The sequence below is a fragment of the Haemorhous mexicanus genome, chromosome 7 (assembly GCF_027477595.1).
Source record: "Haemorhous mexicanus isolate bHaeMex1 chromosome 7, bHaeMex1.pri, whole genome shotgun sequence".
NCBI classification, from domain to species: domain Eukaryota; kingdom Metazoa; phylum Chordata; class Aves; order Passeriformes; family Fringillidae; genus Haemorhous; species Haemorhous mexicanus.
This window is the reverse complement of record NC_082347.1, coordinates 18,969,944-18,996,508: the sequence shown is the minus strand read 5'-3', so window position 1 is coordinate 18,996,508 and position 26,565 is coordinate 18,969,944. Positions and strand designations below refer to the sequence as shown.

General features: G+C 39.1%; 1 protein-coding gene across 9 annotated transcripts in view; it reads left to right on the top strand.

Annotated features, from left to right (window-relative positions):
- Window positions 1-26,565, top strand: part of ZMIZ1 (zinc finger MIZ-type containing 1) — a 337,415-nt gene that overhangs the window by 24,041 nt on the left and 286,809 nt on the right. For 8 of the 9 annotated variants that reach the window (XM_059851282.1, XM_059851278.1, XM_059851280.1 and 5 more), the window contains exon 2: window positions 25,790-25,935. The exons of the other annotated variant lie outside the window; for it this stretch is intronic. The gene's annotated coding sequence lies outside the window, so the exon portion shown is untranslated. The remainder of the gene's footprint in view (window positions 1-25,789; window positions 25,936-26,565) is intronic. 9 annotated transcript variants of the gene reach the window in all.

Here is a 26,565-nt window from a genome sequence, read left to right as displayed (position 1 = left end):
TCCCCTGGGGATTTATTTGGCATGAGGTATAATTTATTTGGCATCACGTAATCTGTGCACAGTAGTCATGAACCCTTGCTTTGAGGATGCGGGGTTCAGGGCTGCCGTTGGTCGGTGCAGTCTCCCAGGGCCCATCTTCCATTACTGTGTACTTCCTGCCTGTTCCCAGGAGCCTAATTATTAATATAATAATATGTAATAATGGCTTATCAGAACAGATTACGTTACTGTGACTTGCTTTTACCATATGTCAGTGTATGTTAAAAGCATTTGTTGGTTTAAGTTGAAAGCTGGGTATGTTTTTCTGCTGAGTAAATACTCCTTTCCAGCTTCCAAAAGAAAAGAAATCCCTTTCTATTTAGTAACATTGAGTGTCTGCTAAAAGCAAAAGAATGGTAGTTTTGTAGTTGCGTTTTTTGGCCCAGGTGAAAAATGTAATAAATTAAGCACAAGGCAGAGAGGAGAGGGAAGAACCTAACCAGATACTAAAGAGACTTAATGAATATTAAGTGTTTTCCACTTAAGCAGTCTTTTTAATAATCTGAAACATTAATAGCAGTATGACTGCCTGCATCTACACCAGCTGTATAAGAGAGATAAAAGCTGCAGTTTAACATGATTTTTATCAGCTTTCTCATGCTAGTGTTCAACCTACAGAAGTTGTCCCTTTGCATGGTGAAAAACAGCTTTCTAACAACAGGAGTGGCTGTATGCATGAATAAACAGTCTAAGTTTGGTTCTTGATCTAGGAAACCATGGGGTAACTGATGGTACTTTAAATACTTCAGGGTTTTTGTTCCCTTCCCCCCTCCAAGGTATTTAACCTTAGTGCCTAGAGTTGTACTTCATAATTCAAGAACAAACCTGTAAATGCAGGCTGAATATTTTCTGGTAACTAATTATAAGAACTGTTTGTTCCCAAGTTAATGAATTCCATATTAGTTTCCTGCATTCAGTTTGTTACATGTGTTATAAAATAATTTCAGTATTTTGGGGGTTTTTCCTGTGTATGTTTAAATGTAAGCTGTTCCAGTAAAATAAAAAGGTTAGGTTGTGACTGTTCTCTAAACTGTCTGTGGATATTTAAACCCGTGCTCATTGCAGTCAGGAAGATACTTTAAAAGTTCTGCATTCTCAAACTAATTCTATCTTCCTGAATGGTTTGCTTCTTTTTTTTTGGATACCTCAAAAGGTAATGCTAAGAAAGTATCTGCTGCACTTGATGCCAAATACAAGTATCAGTGAAAGTTTCATACATATGTAAGTGGACAATTAGGTAGCACTTAAAAAAAAAAAAAAACCACCAAAAAAAAGCAAACCAAAAGCTAAACAATAAAAAAACCACTGCACACTAAATCTGCTGCTTTGGACTTGTCTGTTCAATTTCCTGCTCAGAAGGGCTGGTCTACACTGCCCCTTCCTCTGACATTTCAGCTTCTGCCTGGGAGCTGTTGAACTGTACTGAAGTGAACGAGGGACCATTTAATTTGCCCTTGGCTTTGCAGGCTGTGATCAGTAAGGTGTTAATCACAGCCTAACTGTTCCTCTGGCAGGTGTCAGGTGGGCAGTGTGGAGCATGGCCCTACGTCTGAATTTGTGAATCTGAGCACAGTTAAGACTGGGATCCATTTTAGGTGATCTCATCATTAATATAGGTAATGCCTATGTCCAGATATGTTTGCTCTTTGCCTGGGGAGCAGAGCCTGGGGGAAGGATTGCCGATGACTTTGTGTCTGTTCCTTCACAGATGAATATGTTGCATGTCCCTTAAAGAGTGGACAAGAAAACAAGAAAAATGGACCAAGCGTTTTGTACCACTTATTTGTGTAAGGTCTGGGTTGCGTTACACATCTGGAAGCAGCTCACTACTCTCTGTGCATTTGCTAGTGATTAGCTTTTTTTTCCTCTAAGGCTTCTAATTTGAGATCTTACCATGGAGTTAGGGAGGAGTTTCTATAGAAGCAGATATAGTACTTTCTTTTGTAGCAGGTTTTTTAAAGCACTAGTATTGATTTGTTTGAAGGTCTATCTCCTCTAATAACTCAAATTCATTTCTTACAAAACTCACCATCACTGAATTACTGTTGTCAAGTTAAGGTAAATGTGAAAGGATCTCATTCTATTTCGGCAGCAGTTCTTGTTTGTTCCATCTGATGTATTTCTCTTGTCACTATGCTGCAGACCTTGTCTATCCAAGGAAGTGAGTAAGCCACTGTTAATACAAGTGCTTAAAAATATTTTGTTCATGACCTTTGGAAAAGTTGAACTTAGGAGATCAAAAATAGAGAAGGAAAACTGTGTTTCTGTCTTGCTACCCACCCCCCTCCCCCCTTCCCCAGAGATACAGAACCTTGAAACTATGACAGCATTTATGTGTTCTCTTTCAAACTTAAAAAGTGACAGGAAACATTCTCTGCTAGGTTGTAGCCAAGCTTGTAAAAAAACCAATAAAAACAAACAAAAAGACATAGTAACTTTGGGGACTGCTGGAAACAAATGCTGTATATCTCACAGAGATCCTTTCCTAACTGATTCTGGAAATTTCAAGTTATGTATTTATTTAAAATATTTGGTCATGATTCAAAAAAGCCCCTATAAGCTTGATTTATTGTATCTTTTTAGTGCCTGTGATTGTTATTTGTTTAAGTAAGGAAAGCTTTTTTAGGATGAAAAGGAGAGACTAAAGCAGGCTATATGCTGCAAAGCAAAGAAAATGTGTTCTGTTTATGGTACCTGTGGAAACAATTTCAGTCTGTATGGAAATACCTTGAAAGTTCTCTCTGCCTGCTCCCCTGCCTGCCACTGCCGTGGCGAATTTTTTTTTAATGGGATTTAGAAGACTGCTTTTTCTGGGAGCTGATGACATCATGTGTCTGTTTGTAGCTTTCTTGGGCAAATCAGTGAATATTAGTGCTGCACTGTTTATTGCCCTGTAATGTGTAAGCCCTTTTAGCTATGGACCAATAACTCATGGGTTACACAGTGGTATCTGAGTGATTTGGAGCTCTCCTGGAGGGAGAATGGAGTGGCATGAAGCTGTGGTAACCATCTTTCGCCCTAGCATTTTGTGCATCAGCTGTGTAGCATTTTTAGTTATTGCTAAAATTTGTGGTAGGAAGCTGCCTGAAATGAAATGTGAGGAACTCTGTATAATAATAAAATCAATTGCACTGTTTCCCCAGTAATTCTGGAGACTGATGCATCATTAATGCTGGTAATACAGTAGCTGTCAGATCACAAACTTCTCAATAAATGTGCAGCTGGCAGGCTTTGATGGAAATTGGAGGCAAGCAGAGAATGAGATTTAGGGCTTTGATATATGGGGTGTCAGCCATGTGATGAAGTTTTTATCAATTTCTGTCACTTCTGTCTCTTATGTTCACTACATATGTGGTCTTCCTTGCAGTTTCTGGTGGTGACTGAAATGATAGCTGCACCTTTTTAATGTTTAGTGATAGAAATAGAGGTTAAAAGAAGAGGCAAGTTTGCTTTTAAATACATTGTTCTGTATATGGTGGTATCACATTAGAAATGTAATGCAGTGATTGCCTGATACACAGGGATTTATTAGTCATTCTAATAACTTCAGATGGAAGCTGGAAGCAGAACTAATCATCAAGGTACTTGCCTGAATACAATAGGAAGGCAGTTGTTCAGTATCTTGATTAACTACCTGTACCAGGGAGATATCAGGGGAACTGGTTGAGTGGCTTTTCCAGTCCTTCTGACTCTTTTTTGTCATGTTTTTGTTTTAAACTGCTTAGTAAATCAGAAACTCTCTACATCTTCAGAATAACTAATTTGAAAGAATTCCTAGAACAGTTACTTAAAAAAATCAAATGGGGATGTTGCAAATTGCCATCAACCCTGATTTAGATCAGAATTACGTAAACAGCTGGAAAGTGACACAAATATCTGCAACATAAAGGAAAAAGAAACCAACAAGTTTGCTAAGAGTAAATACTGATAAGGACATTTGCATCTGAACACTTTTCACTTAAGAGCAGTGAGGAACAAGTTTTGATATGGGCTACACTGATTTATATGTTCAGAAAGTTGGGATGTGAGTTTTTCTCTCTTTACACTCCTAAAACAAAATGAGATTTCTAGAAACACAAAACAAATCCTTGCCCATCCTAACAATAAGTTTCTGACTGCATCACATCAGCAATAGCTTTGAGTGGCTCTGGGCCCAAGTTGGCTGAGAGAGCTGAAGCTGCTTGTAAGTAGTGTAGGACTAGGGTGTACACTTTGAGCTGTTCTTGCAGGGGAGAGCATAACTCCTTGTACAGAGTCGTTGTTAGCTTATGATCTGAGCAAACTTTGGGGGAAACTGCTTTTCTTGTTTGGATTTTTGACATGAAAAAAGTGAGTGTGCAGATGCTTTTATAGATAAACCTTGAAAGCATAATGATATGTCCCTTGTTCTGCCTCCACAGATTCTTACAAGGAGGATGTAATTGGTACTTCTATGTGAAATCCCATGGAAATTATTAGTAATGTAACTCTGCATAAAATATATTACAGGAGTTTAGTTAAAAGAAATGCCCTTTAAAAATTTGATAGGCTGATTCTCTATGGGCAGATATCAGACTTAGAGGAATTTTTTTCAGCATAAGCCAGTGCTTTTTCAGTAGTTTGGATTTTGCTAATGCCTTATCCACACTCCTTTATTTGCTGCCATTTTAGCTGCAATTCTGTCAGTTGTGGTCAACTAACAAAAGTTTGAGCAAAAGTTTTTGGCCCATTTTGCACCCTTGGGATTTTTTGTGTCTGTACAAAAACAGTTTTTCATATTGAATACCTGCAGAGAGGTGTCAAGTGCAAAAGAGTTGGAGCAAAATATTTTAATTCTTGTCTCTTCTGTATTTTGAAATGAGTAATACCCAGAGTAAATAATTCTGAAATAGTATTTCCAGGGAAGTTTTTAATTCCCATTGTAAGTAGTTCACTCAATGTGTCTATAATTCCTCCTGAGGTCTGAATCTTACATGTTGTCTGTTCCCATTTTCTTTGGAGCCTTAGAACTGGAAGCCGTGTTTACAAAGCAAGCTGCAATGCTTCCAAATACATGCATGTGGCTGATGTGCTGCTATTCTTTTAAACACTATCGCTGTTCACGTGTAGGTGCCTCCCCTTGTTCTACTCATTGATAACTACCTACTTCCTTAATTCATGATAACTGTATGCATATATGGAGATGTCTGTGTATATAGCATTTCTATATATTTGTATTCTATATACTATGTTTTGTTCTATATATTAGGTACTTGATTTTCTTAAAATGATGCTGTCAGAGGCTCTTTGGCATGTATGATTTTTTTTTTAAATGTGTGAATTTTCAGGAATTGAAGGGGGCTTTTTGGTGTTGAATGCCAAGCTTGCCTTTTGTGTGTTAGACAGTGTTGTTTGTGTATGGATAGACAGTATTCATTTTAGCAAAAAGGCTCTGCATCTGGCTTGTAGTCTCATAGGCAGATGAAATCATGAGGAATAGCTGGTAATGTCAAGTAGAATACATGATAAAATTATTAAATTATGTAGCATTGTCTAATCTGCTCACACAGCTTTGCCTGTTACAAGTGACAAACTAATATGCCATCATGCTTGACAGCCCTCTTAGTTTATTGTAGACACTCGACACAAACTGTCGTTCATGTGCTCTAGAAGTGATGTGTTTTAGATAACAGGAAATACATTCCTCTGGCACCTTATAAAACCATACAGTTGGCTGAGTGTTATGTGAAAGAAAGCATTGAGTCCAGTTCATAATAACCAATTCAGCTTAGACTGAGTACATGTGCTAGTCCACTTGCTTTCCTTTTGTAAGAGTTTGTGAAACCATTCTTTTAGTGATTTTGTTAGAAGATAAGCAGAAAGACGTTGCATGCAGTCTGCTGCAGAGGTGTGGAGCCAGAGTATGTGAAGTTATACCTCAGCCTGGCATGAAAATGTCAGTGGAGTTAAAATCTGTCAGTCAGATTTCTGGCCTGAACAATACTTCAAGTGGATGTTTTCATGGGGTTCAAGGCATGCTAGAGCAGCAAACAGGAGATCAGGTTTCAAACCCCTGTTGTAATGGTTATAGGTTTCAGTTTCTCAGTACGTGATATGGAGGAAAACTTGCAGATAACCCCAAGCTAGTGGGGGAGTGTTGATCTTCTGGAGGGCATGAGTGCTCTGCAGAGGGACCTGAACAGACTGGAAAGATAGGCTAAATACAATGATGTGAGGTTTAACAAGACCAGGTGCTGGGTCCTGCACTTTGGCCACAGCCCCCTGCAGTGCTACAGGCTGGGGCAGAGCAGCTGGACAGTGGCCAGGAAGAAAGGACCTGGGGTTCTGATTAATGGCAGGCTGAACATGAGCCAGCAGTGTGCCTGTTTGACCACTGGCCAATGCCATCCTGGCCTGGATATGCAGTAGTGTGGCCAGCAGGACCAGGCAAGGGATCATCCCCCTGTACTTGGCACTGGGGAGGCCCCCCCTCGAGTGCCGTGTCCAGTTCGGGGCCCCTCAGTTTGGGAAGGATTTTGAGCTGCTGGAATGTGTCCAAAGAAGGGCAGCAAGGCTGGTGAGGGGTCTAGAACACAAGCACTGTGAGGAGTGCTGAGGGAGCTGGGGTAGTTTAGCCTGGAGACTGAGATTCAGGGGAGATCTTATCAGTCTCTACACCCACCTGAATGGAGGTTGCATCCAGCTGGGAATTGTTCTCTTCTCCCAGGCAACCACTGGCAGGAAAAGAGGACACAGTTTTAAGCTGCATCAGAGGAGGTTTAGGTTGGACATCAGGAAGAATTTCTTCACATAAAGGGTGGTTAGACATTAGAATGGGCTGCCGAGGGAGGTAGTGGAGTCACCATCCCTGGTGGTGTTCAAGAAAAGGCTGGATGTTGTAGGCACACAGTTTGTGGTAATTGGGGTGGGGCTGGGGGAGCCTCATCCCCAGTGGGCACAGCTGTGAGCAGCAGTGAGCAGCACTGACAGCAATGAGCCATGGAGTGTCCAGGGGCACTGACCAACCACCAAAGGGAACAGAGGGCACACAGGTGCAATGCATCAGCATGTTGGGTATAAAAGGTTGGGCTGAAGAACAAGAGGAGCATAGCAGCTTTCTGAAGTGAAACGATGTTACTCTGTATGGGCAGATGCCTGAAGCCTTCTGATGAGATATGGTGTTACTCTAGGCAAATGCTTAAAGCTTTCTGAAATTGTGTGGTGTTACTCCGTGTATTGTAGCTGTCTCAACTGCAACATATGTTGTGACAGGATGTGGCACTCAGTGCCACAGTCTGGTTGATAAGGTGGTGTTTAGCCATAGGTTGGACTTGAAGATCTCAGAGGTCTTTTCCAACCTAACTGATTCTGTGATTCTTTGAATTGTCATCCCTTTGAGGCAGATCTAATCAGGGGTGATGTTATATCTCTACTGCCTTGACCTGTGTTCATTTGTCTGGATTCTTCTGTCCTTATTAATATACATATGGCTTCCTTTCTGGGAATACTGAATGTGGTGCCAAGCCTTGTGGTGGTTTTGGACTGTGGTGCCTGATCAGCTGGCTTACACCGGGCACATCTTGGAAAGAAACTTCTCTTGAGAGGCAAAGTGCTGTGTGACTGCACTTACCCACTGCTACACTGAGGTAGTACCAATCAGTTGAGAACATCTTCACATCTTATAATGTGCCCAAGTCTAATGGCTCAGACTACAGTGAATTTGAAGCTGCTTTTAAAGTAGGTGCTGTTGATGGAACATGAGAGTGTATAATGGGAGTAAGAAATTTTGCTTCTCCTTGGGTTCAGTGCATTCACTATCAGTGAGACAGCCTCAACAAATAGACCCATCATGTCAAAAAACCAAACTTGCTCCAGTAGGACGTATGTTTCATCCTCTTTCAATCTGTTTGTGCTGTTCTGTAGACGGCAATTGATTCGAAACCAGGTTTAAGAATAAAGAGGATCTCTGTTCTCTTTTACTTGTAGTTGTCAAGTGCAGCAGGTAAGAAAAGTGGTGAGAGTGAACAGTTTTGATATATATTTCTCTCCCTTTCTTACAATAGAAGGACAACCTGATGTAGAATTTTGGAAGGGGATTGTCTTCCCTAATTCTCTTTTGGGAAGAAGACTTCTATCCCTTGAATCAACCAAGCTGCTTTATTTTCCTGTTTGCTTTCTAGTGCATTGTCACAAGATCTGATATTTGAAATTTCTCCATAGTACTCTACTCATAAAAAAATTTTGCCAAAAGTGCTGATCCAGATTAGCCAGGACATGACACATCCGTGAAGTATCAGACATGATAAAAATTCTTTTTAACACATAGGATCAGAGACTTTAAGATTCTAAACTAATTAGAGACTGAATTAACCTTGAATTACAACTGGTTTTCATATCTTTTTTGAGATGGAAAGACAAAGTAATAACAAGCAAAGAGATGGAGCTTTTAAAAGTTCATATTTCTCCAAGAAGGAGAATGGCTCGAATAAGATGAAGTTGCTTTTGTCTTTTTTCTCTTTGAAAATATGTCATGTAATTATTGGTCTTGAAACATAGCTTTAGTTTTCCCTATGTGTTACAGGAATGAAAAATACTATTAAATTATCATTGTTGAGCAGAAGATAACATTTATTTGTCTAAATTGTTTCACTGAGCTTACTGACACTGCACAATAATGCTGTTGTCCTCAAGCCACTGTGTGCCACCGTACACTATATTTACAGAAAAAAAAAAAGTGTGTACATACTGTATTTTTATATGTCTTGAGGCATGCATTTAGGGTGATTTAGTTACAGGCTTCAGAATTGGGCAAAAGCTTATTAGTTATACCTTTAATTGCTGTGATACAAAATTAGTAAAGCTTACCCTAAAACTGCTTAGAATAACTTAGTTGTTTGAATGGATTTGTTTCTTTTGGAAGAAACTTCTCACTGATTGCAGTCTTTGTGCTGGGTGGGAAGAGTAAATTGAGTATTGTCTTAGAGCCATTTGCTTTGAGGTAAATCCTCAAAATCACATCTTCAGGGGGAGTGTGTTCTTCCCTTCCAAAGTATTTGTGTGTTAAATCAGTAGGGGCAATTGGTGACTATTGATGGTAACCTCTAAAAAGAGAGGGCAGAGTGTTTCATACTCTAAAAACTAAGTATGTAGAAAGAGCCAGAGTATACTCTGGTCTTTTGTGTGACTGTTAATTCAGCCAGTTTTGAGTTAAATTTTAAGTCTATTTGAGCTCAAGTTCAGTCAAGCAGATGTAAAGTTTGTCCTTACTCAGAAAAGTGCTTACACTGACCATATGCTTAAATATCATCAGCTGCTGAATTAAACTCTGAAAAACCTCAGGTGTTCTGCTGGCTTGCTTTTATTGTAGTCTCTCTGCCTCCTGGTAGGAAGTGGGTATAGGAATATCTTTGGTGCCATAAGAATTTTTGGAGTAGAGCAGGAATTTGTAAATACATCATGCTGTCTCATTTTGGGCTTGAGGGAAACCAGTGCACTTGGTCTGTGGCTCTACATTTTTCATATAGTGACATAACTGCTGGTGAAAATATCAGAGCACTGTACAATTTAATATTGAAGTTTTAAGAAGCCCTGTAAAAATCTGTCCTTTCTTTCTAAGGGTATCACTTGCTATAGTTTATCCCAAATATTTGCCCAGCTGTATTTTTGGGAGATGCAAAGGTTTCCATTGTAATTGGAAGTTCTTTCTGAATTTGTTATGTTTTTAAAATCATCCAGTGCATTTTACACTGCAATTGATTTGTTTTCCTCTGATCTGTGCAAGTTCTATATGTTAGTAATAACTTATTATTAATATTTTTAACTTGACACTGTTTTACCTTGAAGCTTAACAAAATTAACATTTTAGCTTTTCTTTTCTCTTAACTTAGCCAAATATAAGATAAAGGTAGAGATACCTAAGTGCAAACAGCTGCTCTGTATGACAAGGGGCACTTGGTGTATGTTTTTGTATTGATATTAAAGTTAGAAAATATGCTGATGAATATCTTGAGTAAGATTAATTTACAGAACTTATAACTTGGAAGAGGGCTTGAGATTTATGTCAAATAAATCTCAAATAAATCTCTTGGTGGTTTGTAACTGAATTTGTTGTGCAGATAAATGGCATCTGGCTATAATTGTCAAGCTTGTTTTAACCTTCAGAGATAAGGTGTTTTTTGAGAGAAAACATACTGCAAAAGCTCTCTGGCAAAAAGTCAGGAATTGAATTCTGGTGGTCTGTTTACAAATGCTTCTTGTGAAAAAGATGAACAGTATAGGGTGAGAGGTGTTTATTTGTTTGAGTTGGGGTTTTTCGTTTTTTATTTAATATATATAATTATTTTGCTGTTGTTCCACCCAGCAAAGCATATCAGAAAGAAATGAATGCTTTATTCGTCAGCTGTCCCTTAATTTCAGGGTATATCATTGTAGCAAAACACTTTCTTGGATTCTTTATCCAGAGTCACCTGAAATCATACCTAGTCATTCTGTTTGAATAAGCTAACTTTGTTTTGGGACTCACAACCTGCTCACTGGTGCTTGAGTGCTGTAGCATGAGATTCATAGATGTTTCTGTGAGAGCTTAAAAATCTTTTGAAAAGTATACTATAATATTTTACAATGCTCACTTGAATTTAGGCCAAGGGACAAAGGCCCATATTAACCAGAGTGCAGGGATCACACAGGTGATAAACAAGGGAGTTTATTCTGAAGCACCCTCTTTGTCCTGCAAGATCTGCTGCTACTATTTCCTGCCCTGATTCAGTTGGACGATTTTGAGGATCTGCTTTCAGCAAAATCTAAAAAGCAGCAAAGGTTACCAGTGTCATGGGTTATGTGCATCAAAATGCATTATTTGCATCCAAGGATTCTTGCATTGTGTCTGGGAGGGTACAGAAGGTGGCACGGGGTTCTGTGCTGTATTGTGCGTTAGCAGCGCGCGTGAGCAGTGCGAGCGAAGCTGTAAGTGGGGCAAGAAGGCATCTTGCAAATTGTCATGGTTTAGTCTCTGCTTCTCTTCTGTGCCTCTCTTTCAAAAGGTTAAAATCTCTTCAAGAAAAATTTAGTTGCTTGATAGGTTATGGAATACTATGAATCAAGACCTTTATAAAAAAGAGAGAAGATACTAGGATTGGGGAAGCATGATAAAGTACTTATTTATTATTAGGTTTACATTTTCAAAATTATAAGTTCTGAAATCAGTGTTTCAGGTTGCTAGTCCAGTTACTTTTTGACTTTGCTCATTTTTTTGGGTATGTGACTATGGAGAAGCTGAGCTTTGTTTTTTAGCATTCTTGCAGTAAGATGCTGATAGTGTTATGAGCTTGGCTTTTCATTGTCATATGTGAGGATCTTAGGTTAAAAAGTGTAAACAACTGATCTACATGACAATTTTTTAATGTTTTCTTTTAGAGGAAGGACTAGGAGTTGCAAGAAAAAATCAATTTCCTTTATTTTAACTCACCTAACGTTTACAGAACCTGGTTAGGAACTCTTGATTACTATAATTACATACAATAACAAAACTAAAATCCTTTGGAGAAACCCAGGGCAATTTCCAGTGATGTTTGTGGATGGATTAATTATTTTAATAGATTTTGGAGTAATGCCTCCTAGCTCTCCCCCCCCCCCCCCACCCCACCCTTCAGCATTACAGTAAATGGAAAACTTTCTTTGCAAAGGACTTAATTGGTTGTAATTTGTTGGCTCGATAGAAGCTGTCAGGAAATGGACAACACAGCTCTGTTGGATACATGTTCTGTGTTGTTTTGATTTATTTAGGCATTTTGGGCTTTCTCCCAGGGTGTTGCTGAAGTTTCAACTTCTGAAAATTTGATCAAGGACCATCTTGTGTCTGACTTCAAAATATTATTAGTAATAAAAAGGGTGGAGTAAGACCGCTGTTCCTAGGGGACTGAAAACAGTTTTAGCGATGTGATCCTTCGGGGAGCTCCTGTGCTGCCTCTCCACACAGCTGGAGTTGCAGGGAGGAGAAGTAGTGCATGGGGCCTCAAAACTGATGTATTAATGAGCAGCTGTTAGCATCTGGGGGGCTGGGAGTTGGCATAAATTAAAAATGCTGTTGACTTTCTATTACGAGGTTATTACTTACAGAAATTTCCATTGCAAGTTCCCCTTTTTCTTGTTTCTCCATTCCAGAACAGAAACTGAAATTGCTGATAATTCGTTTACTCAAAACAGTGATTTTTACAGGCTGACGCTGATGTTGTTAGAATGAGTGAAAAGACCTCTTTTTTTTTTTTTCATTCTTTTTATTTCAACCATTGGAGCCAACATACTGTAATATGCACACACCCAGGGTCACTGTAATCATAATATGATGAACCTGTAACATCTTATTAAATCAATACATTTCTGTGCTTTTCACCACTGTTTGGGTTTTTCTTGGCCTATAGTCTTTGAACCTTGGATTTTTGTGCTCAAAGTCCTTAAGAAATGGCCAAAAAAAAAGCTAAAACACAAAAGAAATAACAGCTGTGTGATAATAAAAATGCACTGATGGCAGTAGGAAGGAGGATGCCAGCTTGAAGCAGAGTGTCTTGTCAGCAATTTGAATACTCACCTAAATAAGGTCATTTTAAGGTAGAAGTAATATGTTCAGCTAGAACTGGAGGCTGAGGACCTGTGGGAAAAGTTAAAGCCTAGGTATCAGCAAAATTTGTCTTGTGTGTCTTAACACAGAAACAGAATTTTTGACTTCATTAACCATAGAATTAGTGTATTGCCATAAAGCAGATTGGCAATGTCACGTCAGTCTTTGGAAGAAAAAGCTGTCTGAGTTTAGTAGTCTCCAGTTTTACCTCCCATCCGTTTTAGTGTTCTGCAAGTGTACTTGTATAAGCCCCCAAGCAAAACTATATCCCCGTTTGCCAGAATGTTCTTGTGCCATTCAGGCAAGTCTGTGCAAGTCCCTGCAACCCTGTATTTTTGGCAGAGTTTTGGTATTAGTTCAGGTAATTGCATAGTAAACTCGAAAAGAAACTTGAATGTGTGAACCCATTTGTACCTTCAAAAAGAAAAAAAAGAGAAAAGCTGGTGTAACCCAAATTGGCACAGCTCCAGTCTAACCTGTGTGGAGCAGCTTCTTTCTTTCCTTGTCATGAGGTTAAACTTGTATCATCAGGGGAATGTGTTGGTGTTTGAGATCAGAAGGCTTCCAGAGCCTTCTTTGGCAGAGCTGCTGGCGTTAAAAGGCTCGTGGTCTGCATCTAGAGGGCAGCCAGTTTAAATGTGGTTTCAGGGATTGAAACTGCTTTGTTTGCATTCTTTTTCCATCATTGCTGATCTAGAAGTTATTTTATTTGATGATCTGGGAAGATAAAAGCTGATGGGAGAATGGGCTCTGTGCAGACAAGGGTCATGAAAATGCTGAGGATGTACATGGATGGCTTTGACAAAAGGGCCAAAGTGTAGACAAGTGCTGTTGGGACACAGCAGCAGTTGCACTTGTGGAAGCAGATACAGCCTTCCCAGCACCTGTGAGTGGTGAATAAAGCTAAAGAGCTGGAGAGTGGGGCTGCCTTCTGAGAAATGATTGGCAGGGCTGGAAGATAACTCATTACAGAATCAGCAGAAGACTGGGAAACATTCATTTATGCCAATTCAAATTGCTCTGTCTCTGGAGACTTGGCAGTGTGATTCACTACTATGAAATATTCAGGTTTTAATCATCATTGCCTAGTGCAAAAACTGTAACTTGGTCACTTCTAAAATGTTGAGCTTTTATTCTGCATAAACAAGTGTGAATTTATATAGCAAATTCATGTAAATAGGTACAAAGCATGTAAACAGGTACAAAATATAGCTATATATTAAGCTTCTAAAAACATAAATGTATCTATAGTGTATACACATTTCTATTTACTTGTCTACAATCTTAAAACGGCTGTGGAAGAAATTATTTGTCTGCTGGGAACAATTTGTGTATGTTTTGGTGAATGAAGAGTAGGGCACAGAACTGATCATTGGGTGCTGGCAGATTAGCAGTGGCTCAGCAAAGAGTATTTAACATCTGGTCATATATTTTTCACAGTAACTTAAATACATGTCTGAATTGTTCTTGAAGATTTACTTAAGATACAAAAATCCAGGTTTTGCTGGTGTGTCAAACTCTGCTGAGTCTAAAGGTGAATTTCTGAGAAAGCTGGTATTTTTGTTCCAGATTTGCCCAGCTGTTCCTCATTGCCAGACTTATTGCTGCAGAGCAGTCCATAAGTACAAGACTAGCTCCTTTTCTTCAGCTGTTTTCTAGGAATCCCAAGCCCTAGTACTTTTCCTTCTGATTCTGGCTGCTCTTACAGCTTGAAGTCATTATGCTTCCTGTTGTTATCCAAGCAAGCTGTCCCCTGATAAACTCAGACAAGTCATTCTGTTCTACCAGATCATTGCATTGTCTGGTTTCTGCCCTAGTGTCCAAGTGTGTGGCACTCCTGGAAACAATGTGTTCCCAACTCCCCCTTTCCACCTAGTCCCCATGGCTTGCCTGCTAAGTTACTCTCTTTGAATGTAGGTTTGGTCATTTTCATACAGCTATGCCAAGGATTACTGAATAATTGCAGTGGCTTTTGGACTGACCGTATAATGGAGGGGAAAACAGATTTGTGTACTTTCTGCTTTTTAAAGACAGATGAGCAAGGGCTCACAGCTTTGTTAAAGTACAGCTGGAATACTGGGCCTTAACAGCTGCCAAAGGCCCTCTGGTTTGCTTGATGATCTGAAGGCTTCTGTTTTAATATGCTATCAAAGGAAATGGAAGTGCATGAAACATGGGCCTTTAACTGAACAGAAGGGGCATTTGAAAACCTAGCTGAAATCCCTTTTGTGAGGGTTTTTTTGTTGGGGTGGTTTTTGTTTGTTTTGTTTTGTTTTCCTAAGGACCTAAAGGTGCTGGTTTTTTTTTTAAGTTCTTATTAAAATTTTGACACTCAGCTTTCCCCACGCACACTGTCATACCTATGTAATTCATATCTCTTAATAATTCCTCCTGAAATATATGAATAATAGGCAAAAGCAAAATTCCTGATGTTATTAATGCAGAAATTGGGTGTATGAAGATGGACTGTGTTTTGCTCTAAAATGTGTTGTTCTTATTCCCTGGTCCTCTGTGCTCATTTTAAAGTCTTTCCTGCATAGCTGAAGTTCAAAGTAATAAATAGGCAATATTAGACCCTAGCTGTATGTATGTATTTTTCTTCTCAGATTTTCATTGAAAAGGTGAGCTTTTTTGTTTTGGCGTTTGGAAGGAAGCATGGGGTGTATTTGGAACCCCAGGTAAAATTCATTTTTCAAAATTGCAGTGGCTGAGGTGTCTGTGTTGGACCATAAGGCCTCAGAGCCCTCCTTGCTGCAGCAGGAAGGATTCAGATTCTGATTTCTCTTACAAGGCTTTAGCTTGCTGATTAGTATTGATTGCTGAAGGAATTGGCTGCTTGAACTAGATGCTGAATCAAATAATCCCCTCAGTTCTTGCTTTGCAAATCCATTGTCGTGGAACAAGTTGCTGAGAAGCTTTGCATGTGTGCCACAGTGAGATGGGAAATTCTCTCACAGTCCGACTGGTAAAAATTGCACCTTTTCTCTACTGTAAAAATTGCACCTTTTCGCTACTTCTTAACATCTATTGACAAGTGATATTTGTGCATAAAATTTAGGGTGATAGTTTGTGGTTACATCTAATAGAATAAAAATAAAAGGCCAGAAGTAGCTTTTCAATACATCCAAGTGATCCACAGTGAGATTGAGTCTTGTAAATCACATAGGTAGTGTTGAAAAATTCCCCATCTCTTTCTATCTAAACCTTTTCTAATGACTCAGCTCTTGACACAGAGCATAAACAGAGGACCTGTAGCTAATGAAACTTTTAAATTTTGTGTTCTAAACTGGTCTCCAAGATGTTGGTGACAAACTCCTCAACTATTCCTGTCCCAGCTGCTCAAGGCCTTTGTGGTAGTGTGGGATGCTGCATGACAAGTACATGGAGATGCTGGCTGGGGAAGCAGGGAGCAGGTGGTACCATTGAAAAAAGCCAGGGATTATGTGTGCAAGTTTCAGGGAAGTGCAGTGGTTTTGGTCTGTGTTACTTGAAATTGTTGGAATATAAACTGCAGCTGATAGACAATACTGCTGACATGTGAAAGTAAGGATCGACCAAATGGGAGGTGCAGGATCAGCCACGTACACCTTGGTTTTGCTAACTGGCTTGGACAAAACCCAAGGAAGTCGATTCCTACTATGGTGCTCTTTGCAGACTTGGAGCCTCTGGCTGAAAGACAATTGGTTACCTCTTGGTTGTTTTGGGGTCTGACTGCTCTGTAGAGGTAACTACCTCTTTCCTCAGTCCTGAATGTCCTCTCTTGACTACTGCATTTTTGTTATTGTTGACAGAAGACATTCAGCTGAAGCCTTCTTACAGGAATTCTAGTTCTGCTTTTCCCATCAGTGTAACTGCAATTATTATGAAAATACTTGCTTTCGTTGATAACTTCAGATAACCAGTTAACTTCTTGCTCAACTTACTTCTGTTCTATTTGAAAATATTTCAGATTATTTGATGAGAAGAAGAAATAATGCCTCTGATCTTAGAGCATGAGTAATATATAGTATTAAGTCATGAATTGCATAATACTGTATCAGGCATTCATATACTGCAGCTATACTTTTGTTTTAGGAACATCAGAATTGTCAGTAATAAGAGTTTCATTCAGGAGATTATCTGTGTAAAGAGTCCCTTGGAGACAGTTGTTTTGCCCCTCTGCTTTGGTTGCTGATTAAATTCCTGAGGCTGAATTTCTTGTAATAAGAAATTAGTTCTTGGATGAATTTCCAGAGGACAAGTATTGACTAAGGGCTATCTGAGTGTCAGGACAAGGAAATATGCTAGAGGTAGAAAATACAGCCTGCTATATATGCACACCCAGATCATGGTTCACAGAGTTTTTTTTTTTTAACTCCTCTGGGAGACTAATACTTCATCTTGTCCATTGACCACTGATAGCAGAAGTCTGTAACAAAGGAAAGAAACATCAGAACTTGTGAACAGAATAAGAGAATTAATTTTATTAAGATGCAAAGAAAATATGAAAAGTAGTTTAAATGTAGGTTATTGTTACAAAATAATAGGAAGTATTAATTGTAATAAATACCTGAAAATGTGTGTATAGTACATTATAATAATAATGATGTTCTTAGCATGGATTTTGAACAGGAGACATGGGAAAAGTTTCAACTAACAGAAACGTCTTCCATATTTGAGGTCTCTGAACTTTTGGGTTCATTATCTGAACCCTTTGGGTCATTAGCAAATCTCCAGAAAATTATTCACATTACTTTCCTGGCAAGGGTGGCAAGTTAGTACCCTTCACTAATGCTCTGTTACCTTCCTCACGCCCACTATGTCTTGGTTCAGGGAGGAGTAGATGACCAAGCACCTGAAGCAGAACTGGTTGTCTTTTGATGATTTTGCAAGCCTGGAGCTAATGCATTTGTTTTAAGGAGCCCTTCTGTCCTGCATATGCATTGCATGGAAAGCATGGTGCCACTGCACAGGTCTTTACTAGCAGCAATATTGTTGCCAAATGATCTCTGCATATTGATAGCGAATTTTCTCTGTTGTGCATGTAACTTTCCCTGGGGTGGTGTGGAACTAGATCACCAAAATGATTTATGAAATGGAAACCTGTTTGAAGGCTTATATTAGTGGTAGTTTGACAGTTGTTTGGCTTTGTTATTTTAAATGACTTTTATCAGGGAATCAGTTTATTAAAACAAAGAGGGGCGGGTGGTGAGTATGCACAGTTACTGCTGTATGAAACCCAACTGTCCAATAGAAAGGCCCTGTCCCTGAAATTATTGGGACTCAAATAGTTAAGCCTGGAGTGTGAATCTGTGATGGTTCAGTTAAACATGTGATTCTGTACTAAAGATGCATCTCTCTCCTCTGATAACGTATTCCTTACAAATAGTAAGGAGATTTTGAAAGGCTTTAACTACTGGTTCAGAGTTGCTTTTCATTAGACTTAGCTTCAGTTGTCATGAGACTTCTGTTTGGGGATTTGGGTTTATTTTGTAGCCTTTGCTTATGCTGTCATATAAAAGCCTTGCATTGGTTAGGAAGGGGAAATGCTAGGGAATTGTGTGCTTCCACCACATCTCTTAGCTAGAGATCCAGATTGTGGCTACAAAATAAAAATTCCAGATACTTCATTGGAACATGAATGTGCTTTACAGGCCAGACAAAATTAAATAGCACTTGTAGCTGCTTGAAATGAACATTCTCAGTGGGGTGTAGGGAGGAGATGAAGCTTGAGTGGTCTAAAAAAAAAAAACCAAAAATGATTATGTATTTAAAAAAAAAAAATAGAAAAGGTTTGGCAAGAAGGATGTGTTACAAGCAGTGAATACTTTTGCATGCACACAAACACCCACCTAAACCAGACCTTTTCCTTGTCTCACCTCAGAGGCTGTGGCATGGGGAAGGGGCAGCAGCCCTTGCAAAGCTGGTGCTCAGCCTGTGCTTCCTTCAGCTGCAGCAGGCAGCTTCATGCAGGCAGCTGTGGAGCTGGCCCAAGCACCTCCTGTCAGTGATTTCCATTGTCCTTATCTTGGCAGGTAGCACAGTGGAACACTGCTTATGGCCTGAAGGATAAGTGGGCATATCTCCGAGCTTGGTACTGGTTCCCAGACCAGTGTGAAGGCTGCTAGTGGTTGTGTGCTGCATTAATAATACTAACGGGCTATTACTCTTACAGTTTTGTATAGAGACAAGGATTAATATTATATTGAAATTTATTGTGAATTACTTAGTTTGTTGATACATGATGAAATCAATTCAGTGGTGTAATAGCTTTCATAGTATTACTTTAAATACTGTGCTGCCTTCCCTGGGACTCAGTGTAATGAGATGCGTGTCTTAATTGACTGGGTTTTTTTAACATGTTGTAGATTTGTACTAATGATGGCTGGAAATGAATATTTTTGTATTTTATAACATAGTTGCCTGTAAACAATCAGGCTAGAAAATGTTTTCCAGTGACTGCAGCTTTTCCTGGCTGCTTTTGTATCAACATTTGGCATTATCTAGTTGCTCGACTCAGTGCATTCTTGAATCGTTTTCAGGAAAAAATACTAACCTCCGTAGGACTTAGATTTTGGTAACAGACAATGATTCTTTTTGTACTTTTTTTCCTAATCTCTAACATCCTTTTTTTTTTTTCTATGTCGACAGAAATGGTTTTTTGAAGGGACTGAAGCCATAATTGGGAGTGGAACACTTGGATTATGACAAGTTTTTCCTGCTAGTAGTTTTTAAGTGGGCTCTGGGTGTGGGCACTCATTTCTTGAGCAGTCCTCAGCATTGTGTTTAGCTTTTGGATGTGTCTGCACTTTGCTTCAGAGCTATTATTACAGCTCATTTAAACAGACACAAGGTAGTTTAAAACAAATTAATTTGGGTTCCAGTAGCAGGCCTGCTGCAGGGCTAAGGTTTCACTGTCTGAATATCCAGCCAGAGCTGGGATCTGTGTGTTTTGCTTTGATACTCTTATGGCTATGGCTCACCTACAGTTGCTGCTGTAGAGGTATGTCAGGTGGGTCCTTGCATGCTGTAGTCATACCTGACTTGTTGCTGTGGACTGTGTTCTCTTTGTTACATTATTGAATTCACTACTTTACAAATTGCCAGGGTTGAAAGGTTAGAGAGCAGCTCTTGTAAGACAGGTTTTCAGTCCATGCATAAAATGGACAAAAAATGGGATGTTGATGAAGAGGTCTCTGCTGTTGGCTGGCCTATTGCAGCCAGGCAAGGTGCTACCAACTGGCATCTATCTCCAGATTCCCCATGTTGATGTGAGTCATTCAGACCTGCTGAAAGCAGTAGATCTAGTTATAACTTGCCCCAGTAAAGGTTCATAATAGCTTCAAGAGACTATCTCAGTCTCTGTAGTTTTTCAGAGCTCAGGCTGTCAATGTGACAAGTTGGGGTTTTCTTGTACATCATCAGTCTTACTGGCTCACGAGCTGGTGAGCAGCTTGGGGTGAAATCTTCATCTCACTCAAGTTGCTGGATGCTTTACTAGTCACCTCAATGCTCCTTGTTTTCCCCATACACCATTGAATTAACATGTATTTCAAATAGGGATCAAATTTGTAAACACTGTCAGCCTGGCTGTAACTGCTGCCAGGTGTTGGAGGTGATTGATGACGTTGTTACTGGCCCTTACAGCAGAAGTGGATGGGCTTTGGTGCCTCAAATTGCTGCTCCCTGGTATTGCTACCTGTTTACTGCAAAAGACAGAAGCCTCCTTTCAACCATTCTGCTTCATGTTTTAGCCGCTCTCCTGCTGCCAAGAATATTTTTACTCTGCATCAAGAGAAAATGAATTCATGCCTTCAGGATTTGTACTCTTTGCTCTGTGCTATATGATAGCAACCCAGTGAGATGTGCAAGTGGAAACTGCATAAATGATTGATAAAAGCTGAGAGCTGTTTAAATTTTTTTCCTGTTTAATGACTATCAATAATTTAATGCATTTGCTGTATGTTTTTAAGAAATAACACCCATATTACAGGCTTGGGTTTAACAGGCTAAATGATTGAAGCTCCAAAAAATACCTATTTCCAACATGAAGTGTATCTTCTTTTTAATTAAGATAGAAAAACACAAAATCAGGCTTGAAAGACAGAGGTAGTTGCTGCAAAAAATGCTTCTGCATGCCCCCTTCCCACTCTTCTTATCTTTGGGGCTGTTGTTAAGTCAGCACTAGCCCACTGACAGTAGCACACAGGTTACCACCTGGCAGCAGGGAGCAGCAGTGGTTGCCACCCCAGCAGGATGCTGCTTTCCCAGATGTGGCCATGCACCTGTCTCTCCTGTCCCTTATGTACTGGCTCCTGGGCCCCACTCCACCAGTTATTTTAGCTGGTTTATCAGCATCCTGTCACCTCATCACTTGGGGGAGGTTGAGGGGCAAGACTTTTAGACAAAGATATTCCTTCCTTCTAGATCTAGCTTAAAAAGGAGAAATAAATGTTTGACAAAATTATTCCCACCCTGTTTCTTTGGAAGGGACTAAATTTGTCAAGTGATGAGTATCTCTCATTGTGCTTCAGTACACTAAGTTTGGTCCTCAAGACTTTGCATATAAAATATAAGGTATAAATCTTGTGCTTTGTAAGTACCTTTTCAGGCGATTAAGAGAAAATTAAATAATTTTTTTCATTCTTGGTGGGGTCATTGCAGTTGGACTGGAAGGTAAATGTCATACAGAGGTCAGTATGCTTTAATAGGCATGTTACCTAAATGCGTCCATGTGAATAGTGCTTCAGAAAGCACAGATTTTTCACATGTACAAATGTTGTTTTGGGACGAGCTTTTTTCAGGATCCAAGAAAAGCAGGTGGGAAAATACAGATAGGTGTAACATTAAAGCCATAGGAAACAATTGTGTGAACACCTCTATATAAAGATATAGAAATGAAATTTGGCATTTGAATTAAAGTTTGTTCAAATTAATAAAAATTACACTGCTTGTTTAGGAAATATATTTCATGTAAATAAAACCTAGTCTTTAACTTAGACATCTGTTGGTGGATCCCATGATTTCACTAAGACAAATGAAAGGAAAATTTATTTAGGAGATCTGTGTTTTCATTGACTCTTACCATGTTTCTATGCTTTGTCTGTGTTACTGCAACAACATTTTGGTTACTTTTCCTTGGCTTTTTGTAATAGATACTTGAGAAGAGCTTTGAGGAGAGCTTCCTGTCTTTATGCAGATACAGTTCTGGGAAAACAGTATTTATGTTTGAAGAAGCTTCTTTCTTCACAAATGTCTCCAGTACAGGTGTTTGTGGTGGAAGGCTTACTCTGGTGTATGTGTGAGACACGTGCACACACACATATGCATGGATAATAGGGATATGCTTTTAATTCATACTAAAATAAATGAGAACTTGCTAATTTCTAGCTTGTTCTCATGTTGCTGTAGGTAAATGTTATATTGTATTTTCATGAAATGTTACATGAAATGAAATGTGCAAGTTCTATTTCAAACTGATTCTGTGCCAGCTGTAGATAGTAGAAAATAGCTTGGAAAAAGAACCTGATTCAGAAGCAGGAGAGGTTCCTGGCTTCATAACCCAAGGCTGAGAGGTTTTGTTCAGTTTCATCATGCTATTTTAGAGTAGGTATTTTAATCTTCTTTTTTCTTAGCTTGCATGTTTGTTTTTTGCAATAAGAAATGGAGACTGCTACTTCCCTGAATAGATGTTAAGGAAATAGTTTTTTTTTATTACCTCTCCTAGATCAAAAGGTTGAAAATCAAGAGGAAAAGAAAGAAAATAACTTTTTACTGTGATACAAACTTGACCTATATTAGTACACTCTGAGTGTACTTAAAATTCACTAGAAGAAGAGTAGCTGTTAAATGTAAATTGAAGAACCTTGAGAACACTTCTTGGTTTTCTCTGTAAATTTTAAGAGGTGTTGATGATGATGCCCACTTTGGTTTAAAACCTGAGTTGCCTCATGTTACGGACAAGGTTAGGGGAGGGTTCTGTTGCATACAGCACTGCTCTGTTCTAATTCCTCAGTGCAATGAAATTAGTAGCCATCATGGAGCTAGAAAATGCAATAAACCACAAAATCACCCAGCTTGGTCATGTACCATGGGATCTTCTGTTGACATAGGAGTTCCTCTGAGAGCTCACAGGGCTCCATGCAGGGGTCAGACGTGATAAGGTCAGCAGATTGGAAGCGAGGGGCATTACTTTCCTAAAATTGTGTTTTCTGAATGTGAAAAGTATCTGGATCATTTAAGACCTAGAACCTCCAAATGTCCTACAGGATTTTTGCCATTTCCATAGGAAATGGGCTCCATTTGGGTAATGCCTGGAAAAAACACCACCTTTGTTGTGCAGCACAAAAAATAAATCTGGCATCATCATTCAAAAAAGATTAGTCAAAATCACATTCTGGTATCCCTGCTCCAGCTCAGGTACTGTCCAGAATGGGCACACATCATGTGAGATTTAATGAGAACCCAGACCTAGCTGGAATAATTGAGGATAATTTTTATTAAGCTTGATGTAAGAAAGCAACTCTGCTAAATTCATTGCAGGAGTTGACTCACACACCATCTTGAGGGTGTTTGACTCAACATATGCCTAGTCATTTATCTAATGTTGATGTCAACGATTTGTTGGGTTTTGATACAGTGTTTCCCAGTTTTCTGTTTGTTTCCTTCCTGTAGTGGCTGTATACCCAAAACATTTTGACATTTTTTCATATGAATTATCTCTGGCCATGCCAGAAATTTAGTCAAGTCTTTTGGTTTTGTAAATCATTTTGCAAGGTTTTTCCACTTAAGATTTGACTTTTGGCTGATGCATTATTTCATTTTACTTCTTTTCTTGCCTGAGGATTTGAGAACAGACCAATCTCACTTTCTTTGGAGCAAGTCAAACCTATGTCTTCAAATGGTACTTGAGACAGATTTTTGTCTGCCTGAGAATGTTGTTTAAAAACTTTGGTTTTTTGCACTGACTTCCTTTTTGCCACCTCTTGATTTGATGCTCGATTTGAAAATATGCTTTCTTCAAACCTTCGATGTCTGCTTTAAATTATTCCTCCTACTAGTAATAGGATGGGAGTGCAAAATTTTTAAGCACTTAAAATATAACCAGTACTTCAATTCTTAACAGACTTTACTGGAGATCTGTGGTTGGGGGGGATTTCTGACCAGGGAGAAAAATGCTGTCAAAAGCATTCTTTTGATTTGATAATGAAAAAGAAAAGCAAATGATTCATTTGATTTAGGGATACAAATATAATGTATGTTTGAGGGGGTGATATGATTTCTTTTTTTCTTGCATTTTGCAACCTGATTGTGCTGTGCTGCTGAGTAAGTATTGATTTACACATAGCCTCAGGATGTACACGTGTCAGGAACAATTCACTAAGGGTCATTTCTTCTCCATTCTCCCATCCCCACAGTTAGGGCTGTAGCACTGTTCCCTTTTTTTTTTTTTTTTTTTTTTAATAAAAACAACAAAAAAAAACCTGATTTGAGTTCTCCAGGTTTCGGCTTAAGTTGCTTTGCATCAATTAGTACAAGTTGGTGAAAGCTGACAGAAAGCAGAAATGCAACTGATGAGGGGTGTAAGACATTGAGAAAGTGAAATTAAACACTGTGGGAAGGTTTGCCTTTAGGCAGAGGGTTGAGGAGGCAGGTTTTTGAGTAGCTACATTTTTGTGTCAGGATCCATTCATTCACATTGTCAAATTATTGCTGCACCTATTTATGGGTGTGCATAACAAGGCAGAAGAGGTTTTGAATCACTGGGCTTGTCCTTTCTCTCCTTAGTGCACATTTTCTGTGTGTTGTCTTCTGTGATCTTTATTTAGTTTTTCATTGTTTATTTACACTGCCACTTCATGAATTCTTTAAATCATTGCCTATCTAGAGGGGAATCTGGACAGAATTGCTCTTGCAGCTTTAAGTCTTGCTGACAGGAGGAGAGAAAAAGAGAGCTTTTGTCCCCTAGAGAAATGCAGGAACTGTGGCCATTTAGAATTGGACAGACGTGGTGGCTTTGAGGGAGATGCTGTGATAGAAGTGCTGCCTTTTATGTTGTATCCTATCTGTTGGGGCTCCTTATTTTCCAGGAGTCTAGGATCTGTATGCTATTAGCAGATGGGTTAATTGTTGTTTTGAGGAGTGGCAGACGTGTGTGTGGAAATGTAGGGTGGCATAGGCTTTTTTCCTTATTTTGCGAACTTGTTCAGATTTTCCATAGGAGCGAAAAGGTAATAGCAATATAAGCCAACAAAGTGTGATGGAGAACAGACTGGACATGTTTCCCTTTGCTCATTCCCTGTGGAAAACCTTGATTGCCATTTCCTCTAAGATGTTAATGTCTTGCATTCACGCTTTAAAATAATTTTCCACTTGATTTTCCTGCCTTTCATCAGAGGCAGGTACTGGAGGTAGGGAGGGGCCCATTAAATCTCTGTCTGTAAGTTTCTTTAAAGTCATGTTAGGAGTAGGGCAGAGAGGAAGATGGTCTGAGGAGAGGAATTGTGGTTTTATGGGAGTGAAGCTCGATTTCCAAGTGGTACCTTTAGTCAAAAGGTTTTTTAGATCCCTTTCCCTTCATTCTGTTTTAAAAAACCCCACACAAATACTTACTCTTGCTGTTACTGAAAGATATTATATAGTTGGAATAGATTGTCTTAAGAAAAAGAGAAGTTGTCTTAAAAAGAAATGGAACTTATGATTAATTACAAATACCTCATAATTGTAGGTATGATCCTTTCAGAGCAGAGTACATAAGCACTTGAATGTTGGTATATACCTGTATGTTCAGTATGCATGTTGGAATTTGCCTTTTGCCAACTATTTTGATAGTAAATGTGGCTCATTTGAATTTGTACAGAAGTGGGTGGGAGCTTGACTGAAGCTTGTTTACTTAATAGAATAAGTGCTCGAAAATATTTTTTTAATTGTACTTTAACCCATTCTAGTATGGGGCTTTATCCCATTCTGACAGGAATCTCTTTGCTTTTCTTAGTAGTGGCTGACTTGACATTCATAGTACCTGTTTTGGTAGGGTAACAATGGAGAAAATACAGGACTTCCAAAACTGGTATTTTGGAAGTGCAGAAGTAGTGGCACAGTTGCTCTGCCAAGCAAGAGCTGTAATCAGTAGCCTCTTCAAAAATCATGAAATCTAATGCTTATTTTCTTTTTCCTACTTTTTTTTCCTTCTCCCCTCAGGAAATACTGTTGTGCTGAGGAAGAAAACAGCTCTCTCCTCCCCCCCCCCCCCCCTTTTTTTTTTTCCCCCCCTCCCCTCCTTTCTTCTTCGTGCCTGATTCAGAAGCTCCAGGAATGTGCTAATTGGCGGCGGCCTCTTCAGAAAGGTAAGGGGTAATCGTTATCTGCTTTTCAAGGTGTCTTGCCTGCTCTGCTCCTTCTGGAAGGGCAGGTGATGGCAGAAGAAGTTTGTCTACGTGGAGCTTAGCCAAACTTCTGGTTCATGTGGGTTGCCCTTTAATGCTGGAATGCAAACAAAAGCTTTGTGCATTTCTTGCTCTACTACTGAGTGTAGGATACTGTCCCTTGAGAAAATCTAGAAGATGAGATATATTTAAATGCTTGTATAGGAAAAAAAGTAAAACTGTTGTATTGCCGACTGATTAACTAAATCTTTGCCTGAATATCAGCTTGTATGGAAAGACAGAGTTAGGTCTGGTGAAGACAAGTTGAAGAATCATATGGCAAAGTGCTTCTTTTGTTATTATCACAGATGTACATCTGATTGCGCAAATATAGATTGGTTTAGTTGTTGTTTTGGTTAGTTTTTTAAACCTGATGTCTTCTCTGGGGTCTGTCATGGTTTTGTGGCTGGTTGTATCCCTGGTAGATAAGACAGGAACTGTCTGGAAGCCCATCTCTAGTTCTGAATGGTGAAAAACATGGCAAGTCTTCAACTTTTCCCAGTTTTGGACAGAAGTGCAACATGTGGTGTGCGACAGGAATTTAATGTTGTA